Source organism: Protopterus annectens, chromosome 7.part0 (assembly GCF_019279795.1).
Source record: "Protopterus annectens isolate FY-2018-M chromosome 7.part0, PAN1.0, whole genome shotgun sequence".
Taxonomy (NCBI): Eukaryota; Metazoa; Chordata; order Ceratodontiformes; family Protopteridae; genus Protopterus; species Protopterus annectens.
The window spans coordinates 1,659,368,144-1,659,391,013 of record NC_056739.1 but is presented as its reverse complement, the minus strand read 5'-3'; positions in this window follow the sequence as shown (position 1 = coordinate 1,659,391,013).

The following is a 22,870-nucleotide window of genomic DNA, read 5'->3' as shown; positions in this document are numbered from 1 at the left end:
CCTTTAAGTATCTCACCATATCTTCCTGGAAGAGTTCTTCCAAAACCATGTCTAATCTAGCATTAAAGATGTTAACCTCATTCAGTGATGCTGCACTAAAGTACGAACTGTCATTTAAATATTTCATCATTCTGGTGGTGTAGTCATAATGTTCCATTACAACTACCCTTCCCCCCTTATCGGGTTTCATGATTCTTACTTCTTGGTTCCTCATTAACTCTGTTAATGCCTGTTGTTCCTCTTTTGTTAAATTTTGGTCAATCCATCTAGTCTTATTCCCTATTAAATTCCTGTATTCTATTTTGTTCAATCTTTCGAAAAGGGCCACTGGTGGTAATGGGGGGTTATAAGTACTTATTCTTTTTAGGGTTACTCTGGTTGCATCACTCTCCTTCCCATTCTGCATTACCAGCTTTAAATTTATGGCCCTCGCAAACATCATCAAATCTAAAATGGTATTAATCATATACTTCTGTTTCTTAGGGATAAAACTAAACCCTTTTACAAATAGTTCTGCATGGGTGTTATTTAATATGATTCCACTGTTGTTATGAAGCTTAAGGCCCTTATATTCCAGAATACAAACATTTCCATATTCATTATTGTCATTATTGTTCCCTGGATTATTACTATTGTCATTATACATAGCTTCAATAGGGACATTATTAAACTCAAAATCATGCTGTAAAAATATGTAATTTCCTTCATTGGTTATACTCAATACACCTAGATTTTGTTTGTTCCCCAAAGATTCATCACAGTATATCTCGTGCAATTTCAACACAATGCTTTTCCATGTTTGCATCAACACCATTATACAGTTCCTTAAGACATGTTTCATTAGATAAATCATTACATTCTACAGCATACTGTAACAATGAGGCGTTATTGCTAAAACTTTCATTTATAGTATTCAGTCCATTTCCAATGTCCCAAGTATCAGCAACAGGCTCTTGAAACACCATAGTACAAGGAAAGTCAGTATAACACTCAGTGCTGTCATTTCCACCAAACACAGGTGACCTTTCATATGTTTTATTCTGGATTCTTGTATAACCAGTCTTCGAAAAGAATTCTCCTGCACGGAAGTGATTGCACGGCTCAAAATGACCTGGTAGACAAAAAACAAAAGCCAGCAACTGTGAGCTATGTAACTAATTTTAATTAGTTAATAAAAATAAAAGAACACAAGAATGAACAGACCAGTTTCGGCTATGGTGTTGACCTAGCCTTCATCAGTGTAAATTTTCAGAAACATCTCGAAGTTCTTATATACATTTGAAAATAATTAATCACAGAATTTCATTGGTGAGCTAATGAATATTCATGAATATACCAAATCATAAATATTCATTAAGACCAGGCTGGAATAGTCCACCTAATTTCACAATCCATTTTTTTCTCTTTTGCATTTAATTTATTTATTGGATCTGTCACCTACTATTTTGTCAATGATGGTAAAGTGAAACTTTGCTGTGGTATGTTTAAGAGTATGCTTATAAAGGGCATTGCTCATTCTCTTGCATTTGACATCACTAAGGTGTTCAGAAATACATAATTTAAGGTGTCTGGATGTTTGTTCTGTATAAAATGCATGACAACTGCAAGAAGCCATGTAAATAATCCAATCCGTGCTGCAATTTGCAAAAAAACTTAATGTCAAATATAATACTGCAATTGCTACACAGGAAAATTGTTTGGTTTTTAACACATTTGCAATGGCTGCAATGTCCACATGGCATGCAGCCCACTAACTTGTCTCCAGAGATTAAAGTCTGGGTCATGTTATGATTGATGGGATCATAGTGGTGTTTGTAGTGGTTGAAATAAGATCCAAGATTTTTCCCTTTTCTGAATGAGAACATACAGGTGTCAGATAAATGTTGTGACAAAAAGTTGTCAGCTAAGAGAATATTCCAATGTCGTCTGATGGCATCAATTACTCTATTGGTATTCATACCATATGTGGTGATGAACTGTAAGGTGTTGTTTGTGTTTTGTGATTTTGGTTTGTATTTAAGAAGGTCCTCTCTGTCTAAATTTGCAACATGATTGCTTGCTGTATGTACATAACCCATGCTATAACCCCTTTCCTGAAACCTGTTGGACAAATCTTTGTGAAAGACTTCAAAGGTATGTTCATCTGAACAGATACGTGTCATCCTAATGAATTGAGACTTGGGGATGTTTTTAGTGATATGTGCTGGATGAAAGCTGGGTGCATGGAGCAAGGTATTGTATTCTGTGTATTTCCTGAATACTTCCGTACGAAGGGTGTTGTCTTCATTTCTCGTAGCCAACACATCCAAATATGTGATCTCGTGTGGGTCATGGTTGATGGTGAATTGTAAGCCCCATTTGATATCATTGAGATACTCAATGAATTCCATCAAGTATTCCACATCATACCCCCACACCATCCAGCAATCATCCAGATATCTACACCAAATATCAATTTCCCCCAAGTAAACGTTGTGTGTAACACCATAGATAATTTGTTCTTCTATGTATGCCATATATAAATCTGCATATATGGGAGCAAATGATGCACGCATTGCAGTACCCCGTACTTGGAGATAACATTGTTGGCCATAGAAGAAAACATTTTTGGTGAGAACGTGTTCAGTTAAGCATATGAGAAAAGTGTCAAAGCCGGGTTTGTATAACTCAGATTTATGTAACCAGTATTCAATGGCATCAAGCCCAGCCCAATGTGGTATGTTGGTATACAATGCACTAAGATCCAATGTACATAATAGCCAATTATCCTCAATTTGCATTTCATTTATGATACCTAGGAATTCTGTGATGTCCTGAATTCTGGATCTTACCCATCTCAATAATGGTTTTAGATGTTTTGTTAAGAATTCAGAAAGTGGTTCGGTTAAGGAGCCATTACCTGCCACAATTGGTTGGCCCGGGGGATTCAGGGGATCTTTATGAATCTTTAGCAGAAAATAGATGTATTGGCTGTTTGGATCTGACAATGTAAGATGATTTTTCGTGTTTTGTGTGATGATGCCATTTTCTACTGCTAAATCCAAAAATGTATCTATTTGACGTTTAAACATAGATGATAGATCAAGAGGAATTTTGGTATAATATCTGGCATCATCCAACTGTCTCTGGGCCTCAGCATCATATTGAGCCCAATTCATAACTACCACAGCACCACCTTTGTCCACAGAAATAATTACCAAATATTTGTTGTTGGAAAGTTCCTGTAAAGTTGACATATCAGTCTTTGAGAGATTGTTAGACCTGGGGTGCATCATACTCAATGTAAAATGTAAATATTTGAGAACACTATTTTGGAAAAGACTCACACAAGGATGCATTGGTGGGACAAAGGTGGATTTGTGGTATTTGAAAGTATCAACAGTTGCACCATCAGAATTGTTATCATGAAAATACAATTTTAAATTGATCAGTCTGCAAAATGCTATAACATTATGTGCAAATGTATCTTCTGGAACAAAAAACCTGGTATAAAAGAGAGACCTTTATTCAACAAAGTAGTTTGTGAGTCAGATGATGTTACATCAGAAATATTTAGTACATTTGTACTAGGACCAATATTTATTTGCTCATCAACAGTTCCATTTGACCCTCCAAACTTCGTATTTTTTCGATGTTTTCTGCCTCCCCTCTTGTAAGGCCTAAAGGGGCCATACTGTTGTTCCATTTAGGGATGGGGGAGTCTGGGATTTGCTGTGTGTCCAAATCTGTGCCAGAAGAAGAATCACCCCTGATGAGTCAGTATATGTATTTCATTTTCTGAGAATGGACTTGGGACGTTTGTATTTGGGGGTGGTATTGGTTTTTGGATAGTCACTTTCAAACCTAACGTGTCTAGTTTGTTGAAAAGGATGACCTTTGTCATAGTCTGTTTGGTCCCTTTGGAATTTTTTGAGTTTCCTATCTTTAAGTTGTTCAAAGGTTAGTAAATCTGAACTAAGTTTGGACAATTGGGTGACAAAAAATGGTTGGTCCTTGTATTGATTGCTTTCATCACATAATTTACTGACATTGATGATTTCTCTATCAATGATGCGCTCATAATATCTAGATAGTGTTTCCACAAATTCCATGGAACAATTTTGTTGTATTGTTAACCATTCACTGGTTAATTGTTCATATAATTCGGTGACTAGTGGCTGAATTTTAACTCTAACACTCTGGGATTTATCCCTTTGGCTATGTATGCTTTGAATAATTTAAGATGCCATACATTGGATCTTAATGTTTTCATATTTCTGTTCAATTATTGGAACAGCTTATCACAATGGGTTTGGGGGTTTTCAGTAATATTTAAACTGTTATCATTGGACCGTTCACTTATTCCAAAAATACCCAAATCTTCTTTGTCAGAAGAAAGCTCAGCCAAAATCCGATTCAGATCAATTGTAATAGGGTAATAATAGATGGAAAAAAAGGAATTAAGATACAAAAATATAAAAAATGGAAAATTTCAGAAAAAGCAGACTCATTTGTAGCTAGAAGACAATATCAGGTGTAGAACTTTATCAAATTAAGTATTAGTCAAAGTCCAAAGACTGGTTACACGTGTATATCAGCTCAGCCAAAACCAAACTTCAATTGTAAGAATAAAAAGAAGTAAATGCAGTACTACGTCCTTATGATTGAACAGATTACACATGGGAACTGGGCAATAATGGCCACTGAAACAGACACATTATTGAATCAAACCCAAAGTTTTGATCAATGTGAAGTCCTGATGTCTTAATAGTTGAATAGGCCCTAACACAAGTTCTCATAAATGGACCTTGTCAACATGCATTACATTTATCATTTGAGTATAAAAATTAGACCACTAATGATTAACAAGAACCATGCCACTTCCAGATCCACTTGTGAATAGATGCAAAATCTTGGACAATAATGGTCACTGCAATTGGATTAAATCACAATTGCCATTAATAAATGGAAATAGGCTTGTAAAAAATAGAATCAAAATTTTGCTTGATAAGCATGTGTAAGTCAATAAAAATATTATCTATAAGCTACTGGTGAGTCCGTAGAAAAAGCCCAATTATCTGCTTTAAATAGGAGTCCTATATGGTTGGACTATGGTCTGGCCAGGTAAAATGATAAATAAGGTAAAAAAAGGGGGGGGGGGAGTGGGGAAAAATATTGAAATGTATAGTATATATATATATATATATATATATATATATATATATATATATATATATATATATATATATAAATGTATACATATATATATATATATATATATATATATATATATAAATGTATATATATATATATATATATATATATATATATATATATATATATATATATATATATATATATATATATATATATCTATATATATATATATATATACATATATCCCACTATAGATGAATCCAATGGTGAAAATAGGTCTAGTACAATGTATTTGGTATCAAATGGTACTATGTTGAATTATAATATTTGGTATGACATTACTGGTATAAATACAGTATGGTATGCATATAAATGGTCTCAATACATCAGACAGTTATATATAACAATCCTAGATGGTTAGCAATATTAATGATAACATGCACATTGCAATACATTGATTCCCAACATAAACAATATATGAAAACCAAACCTATAACAATATAAATAACCTAAATATAGTTACAGAAATGAGTCCAATGAATATTGTCCATTAAGGAAATGTCCAAAGGTTGCCTGACTATGTTACAGGTCCAAAATTACCTGAAAATATATCAATTAATAAAGCAAAATAATTTCTTGGTAGTTAAATCTTGCCCATAAATTTATCACCAACAGCTTTATGCATCACCTCAGTACTAGAATAGTTAGAAAAATACTTCAAGTTGTCATTAACAACAAACTGAGATGGCCTTACCATTGGTAGAAAGATTGTGGTGGTGGTGGTCTCCCCTTCCTTTGGTTTTGGCCCCCTTGTTGCCCATGATAGTCTCTCCAATACTGTTTTTTGCTGTTGTTGTTATTTCTGGGTGTACAGGAACCATACTTGCTTTTCAGCCGTACAGACCTCCTTGGCAGTGGTTAAAAATCCTGCTCTAAACCAGTCCTTTCCTCACCAAACACCTCTCGTTCGTCAGCCTCATCTCCTGGCAAAATTTCCACAACTTCTTCATCCGTTTCAACAAATGAAACTCTTGGCCGACCACCTGCACATGGAATCGGGTACACCCTCTTCTGCTCGTATTCTTTCTGGTCTCTTTTCAGCTTCTTCTCATTTTTCTTTTTAATGTTATTTTCGTGTTGCTCAACCCTCGGGAAGATAGTGGAATAAACCCCTTTATTTGTCTCAAAGAGGCTATCTGCGGTTACTTCTCTTTGCAATGTCACAATTTCATCTTCCAAACTGCACATTATTCTAGCATTGCCTTTAATTAATAACTGCATAAAGTCCATGCCTGTCTCGTCAAACAGTTTTAAAAGTTTCTGGTGTAGGACCGAACCACTCTGAATGTTATTAGGGAACTTACAGATTCTTAGTCCCTTTGGTACAATTCCCAGGCTTAAACAGTCTTCGAAAAACATATTGTCAAGCTGTAATCCCCTGAATTTTTTCAGGGTTTTTTCCAATTTGTAGATTTTATGCTTGTAATTGGAAACAGGATCATCACCTTCTCTTGGCTGGCCCACAAATCTGTCCCATGAAGGTATTGGTTCCCTTTTCAGCCAGGATAGGAATTCTCCATCAGCCATCGGTTGCAAGCCTTTTCTATTCACTTTGCCTACTCCAATGGTGTTCGCATCTCTCTGTACCATCCCCGAGTAGGATGTTCTAGCTTCCTGCAGCTCACTGGGAGAATTTTCAATGGCAATACATTCATTTCTTTAGCAGTATGAATTTCTTTTTCTCTACTGCAGCATGCTAAATCAACTTTAGTATTAATTTGGGATATTAAAGCCAAAAGCTGTGTAAGACTTACACTGTCATCATTGTTAATATTGTCCACAGACTTATCCATTGCCAGGATTTTGTCAGTAAACACAGGTCAGTCTATGATTCACAAAAAATACTTGCTTGTAGTTTCTCTCTTCAGAGCCAACTTCCAAAAATGTTTCAAGCTCCTTCCTTGATCAAGTATCCTGTGTACCGACGTACACCAATATCACAATAGTAAAACACAAAAAAGCAAGTAATCCAACAAAAATGTCACAGGATACCTTCTCCTTGAAAAGAACCAAACACCAGGCAGGGTAGGTTTATAAGTGCTTTCATTCCCTTTATTCACATTCAGTACAAACGGAACTTCTTCAGATACAAAACCTTACACACTTCCCCCCTTTTTATATACAATTTAATTAATTAATCACAATCAATTAACTTAAATGAATTAATTAAAGTGTGCTCTCAAGTTAAAAACACATTAATATGTTATTTCTTTAAAAATATATAGCTATGTATAATGCATGAATAGTTCTCCTATAAAAAAACATATATAATAAACATTTCATCTATTAAGAAAATATATTTACAAATAACAATACATATATTAGATGCTAACTTAATTGCTTCCATATTCAACCACTATACCATTTTTATCTAATCTCATCTGCCTTTAAATAAAGCAAGCACCTTAGAGAAATCCTGTCATTGATACCAGGAAAAACTGTGGCTTCAACAAGAATGAACAACACATGAAGAAGAAATGGAATATCTCCAGGAAGTACTAAGTGAAGGAACTAGATTTTCAAGGGATACGGCGCATGTCTTAGCTACCATCATGGATTTTTTTCTGAAAAATAATTTTGTATGGTTTCAGGGGGAACACTTCAAGCAAACCCGAGGGGTAGCAATGGGTGCAGCAGTAGCCGCGATATTTGCTAATATCCTTCTTTGGTATTGGGAAACCAAATTTGTGTTAAATCCAATGTTCAAGAAAAATATCTTTAGATTTTATAGATATTTGGATGATATTCTAATATTATGGGAAGGGGGCTTGATGAGGCAGATGATTTTTTGAGCTATATCAATGCCACTACTGCTTTTTGAGCTTTACCTGTAAAATTGAAAAAGAAGCAGTTAATCATCTGGATATCCACCTATACAAAAATAGAAGGGATGGGTGTTATGAATTATGTATACATAGGAAGCCCACCCACTCAAATAGTTATCTGCACTTTGAGAGTGACCACCCCTTTTGGCAAAAAATAAATTTGGTAAAGGGCCAAATGTTTAGAATATCAAGATTAACAACAGATGACAATAGGTTTAAAGAACAAATGGTAGAGTTAAAGAGTATGCTGGGAATAAGGGGTTATCCAACTACTGTCCTAGAGGGACAGGAGAATTATGTAACAATCAAGAGAGAAGATTTTTATCCACCATTATTGAAAAAAACTTAGAGTTTGTTGAATGTTATAAAGACAAAAGAGGTAACTACTTGCTGTGTGCTAACATATAATGAGGATAGTGTAGAGGTCCATAAATTGGTGGAAAAGAACTGGAATTGTGTTTTTGGGACATATGGATTAACTGAAAAACTGAGTAATAAACCAGAAATAGTTTTCACAAGAAGACTCAACATTAAGAACTTATTTGAAAGGAAGAAAGACAAAGATAGGATTCCATTAGGTAATATGAAGAAATTCAATGGCTGCAAGGAATGTAGGTACATCTATGAAAGCAGGAATATAGTGATAGAGGGTCACAATAGAATAATTCCAGTGACAGAGAATTATAACTGTAATACAAAAGGAGTTGTTTACATGGTCTTGTGCCAGTCATGCTATGCATATTATATAGGAAAAACAGAAAACAAGTTAAAAATTTACCAACACATTTATGCAATTAAGAGACAAGACAAAACAAATACCTTATTTAGACACAGCATAAACTGTAAGGATTTAAAAAAAAATCCTCTTTTATGTATTGGAAAAGGTGGGTAGATGGGAGAGGGGGGGGGGCAATTGGCCCTGTTACACACTGGCAGGTTTTGTTGAATACCAGTTTTTCCTGGTATCAATGATAGGATTTCTCTAAGGAGCTTGCTTCATTTAAAGGCAGATGAGATTAGATAAAAATGGTATAAGTGGTTGAATATAGAAGCAATTAAGTTAGTATCTAATGTATGTATTATTATTTATAAATATATTTTCTTAATATATGAAATGTTTTATTATATATCTGTTTTTTTATAGGAGAACTTTTCATGCATTATTCATAGCTATATATTTTTAAATAAGGAACATATTAATGTGTTTTTAACTTGAGACCACACTTAACTAATTAATTCATTTAAGTTAATTAATTGTGATTAATTAAATGAATTGTATATACAAAGGGGAAAAGTGTGTAAGGTTTTGTATCTGATGAAGTTCTTTTTGTACTAAGTGTGAATAAAGAGAATGAAAGCACTTATTACTTACTTTGCCTGGTGTCTGGTTCTTTTGAAGAGAAGGTATCCTGTGACATTTTTGTTAGATTATTTGCTTTTTTGTGTTTTAGATGGATAAGTGCAATACATACATTATGTTCCCTTGCACTAAGAGGTTTAGAGTTATGGTGCTGAGGTATGACTCCACTACATGTCATGGGCATATGGTTTACACACACACACACACACACACACACACACACACACACACACACACATATAGATATATATATATATATATATATATATATATATATATATATTTATATATATGTGTGTGTGTGTGTGTGTGTGTGTGTGCATAGATATATATATATATATATATATATATATATATATATATATATATATATATATATATATATATATAGATACAGATATATATATTTATACCAATCTCTCTAAAAAAAAACCCTCAATAAACTAGTTATATCCTACAATAACATTGCTAGATTTGCTACCGGATCCCCTTTTAGAACCCATCACTGCCTTAATCTAAGACAACTAGGTTGGCTTGAACTTCCCAATCAGCTTGAACTACAACAACTTATAATAGCCCACAAAACCTTGTACCAACCCACTAAAACTCCAATACTCTCTAGCCTTATTACCCCTTATCATAACCTGAAACATCTACACTCTTCTAACAAACTTTTGATCAATACTACTATACCCAATAACTCTGCAGGAGACTGCATGTTCTCTAACTCAGTGGGAAAACTATGGAATAAATTACCCTCAGACATCTCATCCCTAACTTCTCTCCCTATTTTAAGAAGAATCTCAAAAAGTATCTCAATAAAAAATGGTTATGCCCCTGCACTAGCACAGACTAACATTGCTCTTCTTTTCCTGTCTTCCTGCCTTCCCCTTTCTCCCAACAACATCCAATAACTCAGTAGGGGACTTTCAGCACCTCAACTTAACACTAAGATGTAGAATAAAAGACCCACAGACAACTTATCCCTGATGTCTCTCCCTCTCTTTCACAAGACTATGTCTCTCTCTCTTTCATATGAGTAACTATTTTAGTACCTCTATTAAAATGATCCAATCCTTATATTTAACCTATACTATCTCTGATACCTTTCACTCCTCCTTCCCTAACTTTCCTCCTTATACCTTACCCATCTCTCTTTCTCCTCCTTTCACACTTTATCTTCTTCTCATACATTAATGTTTTTAGATTATATTATATTGTAAAGAGTATTATGTTATGTACATCACATATTTTTTGGTTTTATATATTTCATATGTGTTTAAGGAATATTGTGTTATGCACATCACATAGTATGTAATTTTTGAATACTTAAAAGGAAATCGGCACATTGAAAAAAAACGGATTTGCTTTCAGCATTGTATCTGTTACTACTTTTATTGTTACTCTCTATTAAACTATGTATTAATACTTTGGAGCTTTTCTCCCCAGGCCTCTACTGAAAATGGATATATATCCAGCTAGACTAGCCCGGTCAACAAATGTAAAATAAAAAATATATATATATATATATATATATATATATATATATATATATATATATATATATACATATATATATATATATATATATATATATATATATATATATATATATATATATATATATATATATATATATATATATATATATATATATATATATATATATATATATATATATATATATATATATATATATATATATATATATATATATATATATATATATATATATATATATATATATACATATATATGTTGTACATACCTTCTCAGATGTATCCCACCATATTAATCTATGTGTATATTTACATATATGACCATGACTGATTCAATGCTATTTTCACTTACAAGTACTAAACAATTGTAGTAGTCAACGCAGTTGTTCACTACTATTCAGTATGTGTACTGAATGATATATTTGAAAAATACAACAGCTACCATTACAGCCCAGATGGCTTAGTGGTTAACTGCTGTGACTATAGTGTACAGGGTCCTGGGTTCAAGACCTGCAAGGGCTGTTTATCTTGTTACTAAGCAGAACAAGGACTGTTGAATACAGAGTGGTTAAGGCAGTTTTGAGTATCTTTAAGTGGGTTTCACAGGTTTGCCTGAAGGTAAGTGCTGCTAACATACAGTTAAACAAACAGGTGCTTCCACCATGTAGGCTTCGCTTACTAGTGCGCAAATCTGCTTAGCATTTGCATTTAAGCAATTCTTACACCTACTAAGCATAGCTCAGCCCTGGTAACCAGTGATTACATTCCAGTCTGATAAAAAAGCAGGGTAATGACATATTTAATAAGCGTATTTAATTCCATGTACTTATCATGCTTCTATGTGCTGTCATTACAGTAACAAGGGGTGTGAGTATACTGTATGGGACCCCTGAGTATACATGGGTAGTACCAAAATATTTTCTCTTTGTGTGTGTTTCAAACTTGGGTAGTATCCCAGTTTATATGCAGCCACACTTGCATGTATTGCTTCATTACATTACTACTTTTAACAGTACTTTTCCAAGTATGAGTAGATTGCAGATTGTAGTACTGGAACCATGCAGCCCTGCATGCAAAGCTAGACTATGAGTACTGGCTATCGTGTTCTTGGTGTTTGAGCTGTATGTTTTTTATGTATCTCCTACTGGATATTGATCTGATATGTTGATATAAACTGTAGACTACTATGTTTTTAGAACATGTCATTGAGGCTGCTGTCATGTAGGAATGGCATACCTATCAGTTTCAGATGTCTATCTGTCAAAACATTTATCCTAATGCATAACCTGTTGGCTAGCTACTTTCTGTCTGTCCTGTGTATAGATGTGCAAATGTCAGGTATTCATCTTCACTGCCTGCAGGCAATCTCTGATTGACTGACAATTACATATTTTCCCAGCTGTCTTATGAATACCCCAGCTAGGAAACCCCACTCTGTATGCACCACATGCCATGCATGCCTCAACCAGACTACCACAGTCAACAGAACATGTTTGGGTACAGGTCCCTAACCCAGACACTGGATATGGTATGCAATATATGTTGCATACATGTCAATTGGAGCACCTCACTGGCCATCTTCAAGAGAAAACCAGATGAGTGGATGATAAATTCAACTTTCATCCTGGGGATCACTGAAGTGGCATCAGTTGATAGATGGCCTGCTGACAAATGTCAGGTGGCATGATAGCAGTGTACTCACATACCCTACTCTTCTCATCTCTCCATGGACATTAGCCTGGTACACACCTAGGAACACCTGCACCTATAGACCTCAGTACTGAAAAGTGTGTGTGTGTGTGTGTGTGTGTGTGTGTGTGTGTGTGTGTATGTGTGTGTGTGTGTGTGTGTGTGTGTGTGTGTGTGTGGGTGTGTGTGTGTGTGTGTGTGTGTGTGTGTGTGTGTGTGTGTGTGTGTGTGTGTGTGTGTGTGTGTGTGTGTGTGTGTGTGTGTGTTTGTGTGTGCATTATTGAGTATAACAGTGTCAATGTGTTTGTTAACTTGTAGTTGAAAATCCTCTGAGGACCTTCTCAGCCACTATACTCCCCATTGCTATACTTAGAAAGGGCTGCTGCTGTAATTCACATTAAATGTACCTTGTGACACTCTTCCCCCTACGGGCTACCTGGAGCTTGCAGTACCAGCATAACACTATTCTACAAATGGGTAGATAGCCAAGGGTTACACTATGCGTCCTTGCAAAAGTGAGAATGTGTGTTTATGTGTGTGCAATTGTGTGTGAGTGTGCATATTTGTAGGAGACAGCATTCTGACGCCCCATTCTCCTAATACACCAAAACTTGCCATACATTATAAGGGGTGGTGATGTTGCTGACATTAGGAGAGCCATGACAAACCCTCAACCTACTATCCCTGTGGCATGTGCAATAAATGCATATCCCTGTACTAGCACTGATTAGATAGACAATGGTTTGTATTGCAGTCCAGGTTAAAGTGTAATTGTGGGTATATTAGAGCATTATCATGGGTTTCTGTGAGTACAAGATCGATTGTGGGGTGTGGGTGCTGGGTATACTGACTTTACACCATAGTGCACCCAGAATATGTCCCAAGGTCCACTGTATGAGGACCACTGTCACCATCAACCATACAAGTAACTGATTACACTATCCAGACCAATGATGCATATGCTGTGTGAAAAACCTCTATAACAGTATGGACTCACTGACAAGGTAGTTAGCACTGCTTAACCCAGGTCTGTCAAATGTGTCTATGACTGCATGTGTTTATCAAAGTGTTTATGACTGTATGCCATACTATGTATTGTTCCTTAGCACCCAGTACATCCCCTATTACCATACTGTACAAGGTCCTGTGATGTTCTTCACTTAACAGGAAACTTGGGACACACCTCACCCTAAAAGCTCTGTGATGTGTGCAATTAAGGCCAAACACATTAGTAGCAATAAGTACCTATGTAGGGGTTCTGCCCTCAGTGTTGCCAAATAAGTGTCTGTGTATGTGAAGGGATCTACTTCAGTTTGCAGAAAATATATGTCCCAGGAGATCATTTATCCGAGAACTAATTGGCAAAAGGTAACATTTCAAAGCAATCATCTTGTGGAAATTCATTCCATCAAAACTAGTAGTGGATGTATAAATGTCCTCTTCCCCACTGTACAGCTGTACAGCAATACAGGAGTTGGTATATATAGTTGAGTGTGGTTGTTGTGGGCACAGCCACCCACATTGGGGTTATTGTTGTGTGAATCCACCTGCTTAGTGTGCTGCTATACCGTACAGTTTATGTTAACAGGATAAGTAGTTGTTAATCACACTATATGTGGTTCTACGCCACCCCACACCCTCCAAAGTGTGGGGCTGTGCCACCCATACCAGCACACCTATGTTTACCAACTCCAGGATAGCACTACATTGGGAAGAGGACATACACCCTGCCAGTACCATTCTCAATTACATTAAACTGTCAGGCTGATTATTTACTGATGTGATGTTTTGGCAAATTGGTCTTGGTGGAATTACATAGGCCAAAATGAGTTCACTGCAAAATGAAGTACATCCATGTGAACAGTATTGCCTTTGTATTGCATCAACACCAAAGCCTCTGTGTGTGTGTTATTCACAAACATTTGGTGTGTGCCACCCAGTACACTTACCATTGTCAACTGTAGAAGAGCTGCTTACATCAGCCACCATGCACTCACCTGTATACACCTCTCAGACCTATCAGCCAGGTGGCACATGCAGTAACTGTTATACAGACCTGCTACTTGTGTTCAGCTGTACCCAGCATATGACACAGTCAATGTGTCACCACAGTGCTACACCCCTTGTAGGAAAAAAACATCAGACCAGCATCCTGCTGACACACTGACACCTAGAACACAAACAGAGTACATTATGGAGACCATAATTAGTCAGTGTTAATGACAGCTATAATGCATCATGGCTGGATGGCTGCACACCCTGATCTGTAAGCATTAATCATTCCAGTTGACTACATGTTAAACAGCATTACATTGCTAAACCTTAGTACATTCACCCTATGCATCAAAACCATATTAGCATGTCCCAGCATCGATGGTATAGATGACAGGGATGTGGCACAGGTATCATCATATGCACAAGGTGTGTTGCGGGTTTGCCAGAGGCCTAGGCTGAGTCATTTGGTTGACATTATATGTGTGGGTTAGAGGGTTCTTTATTAAATGGGCTGTGCAGACATGGTGTGTGTAGGTATGGAGGTGCCCTAGCTGTGTTGGTGATGTGTGTGTGTATGTATCCACACATTTCTGCAATGTGGCTTTCCTATACATGAATTTGTTGGATAGTTGCAGACCATACATGGCAGGGTGTACCGTTCACCATGTCCAGCCATGGACATGGGAATTGTGCCTGCCAGGGGTTGCATGGGCACTACCAGGCACAAGCCCATATATGGTACTCTCCCCTGATGATGATTGTCCGCTGGATCTGCATCCCTGTTAGGACCGGCCAGGACCATGTGCACATGGCCTGCTGTGTTGTGGTGTGGACAGCACCCCCCTGCAGTGCTGGTGCTGGTTCTGCCACTATGAGAGTGGCCGTGAGTTGTTGCACATCCACATAGACCTCCACCTGTTGGTGTTGCTGACCTACATCCATGTGGATGACACCCTACTCCCACCACATGCTGTACCACAGACACCACACAGTCAAGGATTCCCACAATCTCACCCAACTGTCTATCTATGACCTCTGCAAAATAACAGTGGGCACCTGCAACATCATGGATTTAGTCACGTACAGCAGGAAGAGTAGCCCTCTGGAGACTCAGACTATCACTGGTGTAACATTCCATACATGCCTGTACCTCCACAATGGCTGGAAACATGCGTCTGGTGTTACCTGATGTAGCACTTTTGCCAGGGTCATGATGGCCAGCAGCCCTCCTATGAGCACCTCTGTACATCTGCCTTTGTGGTACCATGGTGGTCATCCAGCTATGGCTGCTGTGTACAGACACACTTGCCATAGTCACCACACTTTCCTGTCCCATGCCACCACCTGCCAACTGTCCCTCATCTACGGCCACTGGTGATGAGGTATGTATAGGTATTGTGACTGTGTGCAGGGATGGAGTAGATAAAAGTGGGATGTCAACCAATGGCACAAATTCAGCCACTGACAACCCTGCCTATGCCTCCCTATGCCTATCTTTATTGTCAGAGTCTGTATGGACACTAACATCAGTTTGCTGCAGGAGGGACCCTGTCCCACCTCACCACCTGTAAGGGGCAGACAAGAAATGTATATTAAGACCTGTACATCATGGTTTATTTCTACACACACACACACACACACACACACACACACACACACACACACACACACACACACACACACACACACTTACAGGTGAGGTGGCACAAAGATATTACACAGACCTCTCATTACCTAAAAGTAGTCAACATGCATGACATATGGCACTCAACAGCATGCACTGCAGCCATACTCAGTCCTTTTTACCAACATTATACATCTCTGTAATGCATGAGTTTTGTTAGTAGGTGATGACCCTTCCCCTGGAGCACACTGCACCCATGTATACAGTATTGCTGTGCACCTGTACAGCACACTGGCATGTACTGTGCACCATACCTCACAAGTGTACATACCATTGCTGAATGTGTATATGTGTGGCAGATATGTTTGCTCTGTTGCTCACAGCCCCTGTGTGTTTGTTTGACACATTCCTGGGATGATATGAGGACTGATGTCAATAATTAATGCCTGGCCCTTGATTTGCAGATTAATCATCAACAGTGCATGTATGTGCAATAAAATCTGGTTACGCTGACAACGTTCAAAGCTTAATGTGAATATGAGGAGTGTACACACCCTTGTTGACATGCCATCCTTTTGTATCATATGCCATGGGGCCACATACTGCATTTGTTAACATTACACACACCTGATATGTGACATATGGCCTGTGCAATCCAATGCAGTATAAAACAAATGTGTTAGTTGTGCAGATTCTGAATGAGATGCATACAATATGTGGTTTGCATAAGTGTGCACACCCTTAATACAATGGTTCATTGAAGCACCTGTTAAGTGAACTACAGCAGTCATTATTCCTGGAAGGGGTATACTAGCATGGCCCATCTTCACTTGCAATTATTTGGTCACTCTGCCCTACAAGTGTCCCCCACCTCTGCCAGATTGCAAGGTCAGCTCATGTGCACAGCCCTTGGAGGTCACATGGTGGCTTCACTATTGCTGTAGAGTCAGGGTTATGTCTGGCAAAATTCATAACCTTCACTGTGTTCAAATACAGCCATTCTTAGCAAGATTTGGCTGTATGCATCAGTTAACTGCTGTGTTTCAAGATGACACCCCTCTCCATCCTCAGCCTTATTACAGATGCTTGACATCTATGGGCCACACATGAGTGTTATTTTGCAGTGTTCCAAATTCCAAACACCATGTCTACTGGCCTAGATCCAGCTAATGAACAACAAACCTAAAGGTGTACACTGGTGCCAGCAAGCTAAATATTGGGGATGGTGGCCCTGAGGTGGAGTGAGGTGTTGCTTGTGCACCACACATATCTTTATCAATACTGTCTGTAGGTTTGAGCCTTGGTCTCATGACACCATTACACATTGCAGCACATGCCTTTGGGAGACTTGATGTTATGCTTATACTACCTGTAGAGAGCCCTGGATGATGTATCATGTGGGACAACTCTTCCATCTGATTACCTTAACCCATAGGCCACACTTATGCAGAATTCAGGCAATTTTTGACACAGGTACTGCACAGGCAGTACTTGCTAGACATTCCTGCAAGTCCCTCAGTGTTGCTGCATGTTTCTGGCAGCCTCCATGACCAGTTTGCAACATGTTTTGTCATCTGTGTTGGATGGGCATCTGTTTATTTTCTACATCAATGTTGTCCTATACTTCATACATGCATGCATGACTGTCCGCATTGTTTGCCATGGTATATGCAATGGTGAGATAAGGCTACTTTTCCCACTCCTGAGTGATGCTTTTCGGATATGGAATCCATTTCATGATTTGTAAGATGTGTGCAAGCCACGGCTGTCTCTGTTGCAGGTGAGTGGGCAAATGTCATAGACATACTTCTTGGACAGCAGACCATTACTTGGTGTGACACTGAGGCCCTCTACTTGATGGAAGGTGTGTACTCAAGAAGAGTGAATGCTGTCAGTACATCACAAACTGCTTTCACAATATGTTATTTAGAGTGTGTGCACACATATGCTTCCAGTATTTGTTAAGGTATGTAATCCCATATATGTTGTCCTAATGTAGAATTCCATATTACACATTCATTGCTCATGTTAGGATCACATTACAGGTTGTAAAAGGTGTGGAATGTGGTACTGTGATTTGCCGTTGTTTATATCAGGAATAGTTGCCATTGTAATAGTGGTATATACACTGTTGTAGCCACTGTATAAGAGTAATGTTTCAGACATTTCCCTACTGTAGGCCATTTGTCCCATTATTATGTTCATCTCTGTCTACACATCTTGCACTGACAGGTTGTTAGGTATACTGCAGGACTCTTACATACCCTTCAGATATGCCACCGTCATGACCACTGTGATGCAGTGCAGTTAACACCAACAGTAAGTGAACATGTACAGCAAGCATTATGGGTAGGTGTGTTAAATGTGTGCATAGCAAATAGCATGACCATAACATGGCCGGTGTATTGGCAAACCTGACCAAAACAACTCCATACTCACCAGTTACAGGCTGCTGCCCCAGTTGTATACCAGAGGGACCTAAATAATTGTGTGAGAGAAGTAATGTCAGGAGACACACCTGTGTCATTGCTACAGGGTGGGAACAGCATTTCAGCACATTGACAGTACAAACCCACAATACTAGAGATTATGCACATCTGTTCATTGCTACACTGCAGCAAGAGACTATATTATCTGACATATTCATGCAGATACTTTACAGATGAAAATGGATAAGCAACAGTGGTCTAGTAATGTGAACTGGGGCCTTACCTGCACGCTCCTCATCCATTGTGTGGGAGGCACCCACCTTCACAATGCTGTCTTCAGCCTGCTGGCTTGGCTGGTGGGCGGGTGCCCCAAGGCTGGGGAGGAGCTCCTCAGCATGTGTCAGTGGGGGCTGGATGGCATGAACCCCACCTGTGGCTAGCTGATCCATCCTAACTGCAGCAGCATGCTGACGGGTGTGGCAAATCAGATCTGTGCAGTGATGCCGCACATGCTTATAATTTTGTTTGTGCAGGCCAACATCATTTACTCTGTGGACGAGCTTGTTCCACAGGGTGGTCCTCTCCTGCAGATCCTGGGCACTGTGGCCAAAGAGGATGGCATGATGCATGATGAGGTATTGGATGACTGCATCGTTTTCCAGGTTTGTGAATGCGAGCAGATGTTCCCTGGACATTGTACCTGGAAGACATAAACAGGAAAAAAAGGTTACAGGACCTCATACGGTTGTCCACGTGCACAACAGTGGATATTACTTTCAAAGAATCCAGACTATACCACAACACTGTAAGCTATCATGGCTTTGACATCTTGCATTACACCCCTGGCCCTGACCTGTCCAGTTACCCCAATGTTGGACACTTAAATGGCATAATACACTATTCACCATTCATTTCTGTGTAGAGGTATGACAGTGGCCATCTTTCATGTGGATGGTGTGTGGATGGTGGCATGTGTGTGTTTGACTGTAGTGTCTGATGGAACTGTGTTCATGTAGGAGGCAAACTGTTATGTTCTCATGCCCCATGGAGACTTGCTGTTGTTGCCATCAGTCGGCATTACGTCCATGCTCACCATTGATTTGGGCAGGAGTGTGGTTGATGTACATATCCCTCCTGTACTAATGTTGTGTACAGGGTGCCATTATTCCCGCCTATCCTGTATGATGCAGGTTGCCTGTATCCATGGAATGTGTGTATGAGGTGTGCTTTACCCCCAGTACAGACTGACTTGTGTTACTGGCTCTGAGATTGCGTCCATATGTGTAGATATGGCTGGAATTGGCCTTGGTGGTTTCGATATGTCTGATTTCTACTCATAGTCAGCCTTACTAGAAGTCACTTGTGAATCTACATGCTTGCTCAGATAGAGGTGCACTTGCTTCCAAGTTGTGGTCTGCAGCTATGTGTCCCTGTACAGCCACTATAGCAACCTATTATGTGCTTTGTGTCTTGGTGCTGTCCACCTAGGGGGATTACTCTATCGTTGGTGGAGGATGTTTGTACAGGTAAGGTACTGCTGATTTCACATAGCTACAGTGGATATAAAGTGTACACATCCCTGTTACAATGCATGGTACTTGTGCAATTGGAACATGACCCCACAAAAGCACACGTCAACACAATCCCTACCTGTGATGTGTCCTATATCCTGCTCAATTCAATAGGGAACATAGCCTGTCCTGTGGAAACATATGGGAATTAATACTCAATACAGTAAGCCAGTTGAATGTTTGTGCACACCCTTACACTGATATGTTATGCAAACACCTGCTGAGATGATTACAGCATCCATTTGTCTTGGTTTGTACACTAATGTCATATCACATCTTCACTTGACAATGATTGCTCACCTTCCATGAAACAGCTTTGTTTCATTTTCAATAAAATTGTTCAGGTTATGGGTCACATTTGAGGTGAGGAATGTTTTGGCATGACTTTCTGTGGACTCATTGGCATACAGCTTACAGACTTGGCATTACAACAGGGGTGTGTACACTTTGATATCCAGTGAATATGGGTCTTGATATAGCTGTTAGTGGCAGACATTGACAGTGGGTCATAACACAGGTGTACACTTCTCTGATTACTACGTGATAAGCATGCCTACTGTAGTACCCATATCAGTATCATGGCAATGCAACAATCAGTAGCAGTACACATTTTATTTTGTTGTATGCAGTGACAGTGATATTACACATGTGCAACATGCACATCCTATTTTCCAGACTGCTTGTGACCCATGTTATTACATCTGTGCCTTTCAGCTGAACATATGCATAAATACAAATGCTCATGGGATACCTGGTATACATTTGTGTTCTATGTCATTATGGTACACTGTATTTGCAGTCTGGCAGCTCAATCATATGTCTCAACCTGTAATACCAGGACATGACACTATATAGTTTGCATACATATAAATGTTTATTTGTGTACTATTTCAGTTGTTTATGCCATTTCTTATAGCATTTGGTGTTTGAAATACATAATAACTGATTAATGCAAGTCTCAAAGAAAACATATGATAGAGTTATCTGCAAAACATAACATACTTTTCTGTCTAGGCTAAAGCCTTCAAGTAGTACAACAGTAAAAAACACACTTGCCTTGAAGACCAGAATCAAGCAACACTTATAATTACAGATGTAGTTCAACAGCCTCCAATTACACTTTGTAGTCAACCCAAATGTAAATGTATCCGTTACATAACAATGCTTAACTTAAAACATCACTATCACACTGACAAACAAAACTATGTGCAAGACACATCACTGGGTGACAAAAGAGGGAAGTCAGTTTTGATAATGTAGTAATATAGCTGCCATAATACAAGTATATGTGTAAGTGACTACAGATATCTGTCACAATTGTGAACATTGTCCAGAAGAACACTGTACAGTTGAATGTTATTAATTCAATATATCACATGCAGTTTAACACACACATCTGCAACAGTGCTTTACTATGCTCATGCTCTATACAGATATTCTAGATTTACAATACAAACATGTATAATACTCATATTCACAGGTAACATATGGATATGGGTAACATCCCATTAACTGTCCAAGCAATGGCACAGACATGCGTGTTTGACCGACACTGTAGTGGTTGCCATATGTGAACTGTCCTTTCCCTGGGTGTGTCAGGCTCCTCAGCTGTGACCCAACCTATCCACCTCTTAGAGCACCACATGTGGACAAAGCCTAACACTGGGAAGGATCTATAGGGACAGATAATAGATATGCCTATTGCAAACCTATGAAGTTTCTAGCATGATACAGTTTGCATTTCCATGACTGTTCTGAAGGTGGTGGGGTCTGAAACTCATGTGTCTGTCATGACATCATTACTTCCATCTCCAGATATTTTCCTGACTGATATAGATGTTTGGAGGAACAGAACAAACACTATGATGGCTACATCTTGACATTCTGTGAAGATCCACACAGTGGACAGGTATGGCCCACTGCAGACCAAGCCAGATGCTATGTCCATAGCATTTGTTCAGCAGGACATCATTACAGCAAGTATTGATGGCACATATACGTCTTTCCTAATCATCTATCCCATTATTACAGACCAAGTATTACATTCAATTACATGTTTCACATACCTGGTTTATCTTCAGGTTCCTTCTGTGCACAGGATGTTTTCTTGCTTCTTATTTCTTATTTTGAGGTTTTGTTTATGTGTTTTTTTTTTTTTTTTGGTGTCGGTCTCTCTTTCTCCCTCTCTCCCTCTCTCTGTCTTGCTCTTGCTCTCACTATTTCTCTCTCTCTCTCAATCTCTCTCTCTCTTTTGCTCTCTCTCTCTTTCTCTCTCTCTCTCCCTCTCTCATTCTCCCTCTCTCTCTCTCTCCACTACTGGGATTGAGCTTGTTTGAATAGGTTGAAGCATGGCTTTTGTAGGTGATGCTCATGTTCAGGTGATGGCCTCTGCATCAATTGCTGTTCCCCACTTGCTAATTGCATGCAGGCAGCTGTGTAGTTCTTCCAATAGCCAATGTCATAGCAACTCACTACTATAAATAACTACATCATGTGGGTGTTGTCCCTTTACCTTTCCTATATGGAAGACATCCTTCATGTGTGGGGGCAGCAGTGTTACAGACAGCAGGTCGGAATACCTCTTACAACAGGACTTGTGGACACAGGCCAATGACATGTTTGTATAAGGTTCCAGACCTAGAGACAGTGTGTGAGTATTGCAGTTATATGCACTGAATACTG